At 48.9% G+C, this 1343-nt stretch overlaps 1 pseudogene; it reads right to left on the bottom strand.

The window, feature by feature from the left end:
• Positions 1-256: 256 nt before the first annotated feature.
• LOC123247096 lies at positions 257-1176 on the bottom strand (annotated as a pseudogene).
• Positions 1177-1343: the final 167 nt, after the last annotated feature.

Genomic DNA, 1343 nt, shown 5'->3' with positions numbered 1-1343 from the left:
AATGCCAAAAGACCAGGAGAGGTCACAATCATGTTGTGGAAAGAGGAGGCTGCTTGATGAATGCCAGGAAGATTGGAGGATGCATCCACATCACCAACTAAAGGCATGGCCCACAGTTGGGTCATTACATTACTTGGTATTTGGGTTTGGTGGGAACTAGGCCCCAAGCACAATGCAGGATATAGAGGCCAGTTGAGACCTCTGATTTGGAAGTTGAGGGAAAAAGAGCAGTAGGCATCTTGGATTCATTGAAGGCTTAGTAACTGTGAGTAGAAGATTTATCTATTTCACTCCTCTGTTTCTTATGAGATTCTGTCACCACCTCTCCATCCCTAGTTTCTGTGGTCTTGATTAAAAGCACCTTTGGCTGTGGGTGTCCAATGAAAGTTCAGGCTCAGGCACAGATGTTTTCCTGCTGAAGGAGGCAAAGGAGTGTATGGGTACAGAGATCCTGCTCTCCTCGCTCTCCAGCAGCTTGCTGTTGGTGGCGATCTCAATGTCCAGGGCCTGACATTGAGCAGCAGCTGGTACTCCTGAAGGTGATGGGACATCTCCTCCTTCAGCTGCTGGAGCTCTTCCTCTAGCCTGGCAGCCCCAGCCTGATAACCTCCAGACTACAGGGCAAACTGCTCCTTGAGCTCTCATAGTTGGCAGAGCAGTGCCTCATTGGTCCTCAAAAGGCCTCCACTTCACAGGTCAGACTCTGGATTTGCTTCCGGGACTGGTTCATCTCTTGCTTGGCCTGCTGAAGGGCCTCGTGGTTCCTATTGGCCACATACTTGGACTTGTACCATTCTTCTGCTTCCTGCATGTTCTTCACAGCTATGCTTTTGTACTGGGCTTGGATATCTTGGAGGGTTGCTGTAAGCTCTGCCTTTACTATGACCTCCATCTTCACCTGCATCTGTTGGCTCTACAGGTTCACCTGCAGGTCCCTCAGCTCCTCCTCATGGAGTTTGTTGAGGAATTCTTTCTCATCCGTCAAGGACACAATCTTTCTTTCCTCCTTTCCAGCTCTAGGCAGGACAGGGTCTCATCATCCACGACCTTCCAGAAAAACACCAGGTTATTCTCTGCCTCTCATTTGAGTATCTCCTCTTCCAGCCTGGCAAGTACAATAGTGAGGAAGCATGCCCTCAGTGTCCCCCCGGGACAGTTACACACCCTTCCCTCCATTTCCCAGGCTACTAGTCCACAGGAGTAAAACCAATCACTTTCAAGAGATTATGGACCTAATTTAGGAAGTTCAGTAATCTTTTGCAGACTTGATTCTGGGATCAATTCCTTCCTTCCTTCCTTCCTTCCTTCCTTCCTTCCTTCCTTCCTTCCTTCCTTCCTTCCTT

This window comes from Gracilinanus agilis, chromosome 1, assembly GCF_016433145.1.
Source record: "Gracilinanus agilis isolate LMUSP501 chromosome 1, AgileGrace, whole genome shotgun sequence".
NCBI classification, from domain to species: Eukaryota; Metazoa; Chordata; class Mammalia; order Didelphimorphia; family Didelphidae; genus Gracilinanus; species Gracilinanus agilis.
This window is presented reverse-complemented; position numbering and strand designations above follow the sequence as displayed.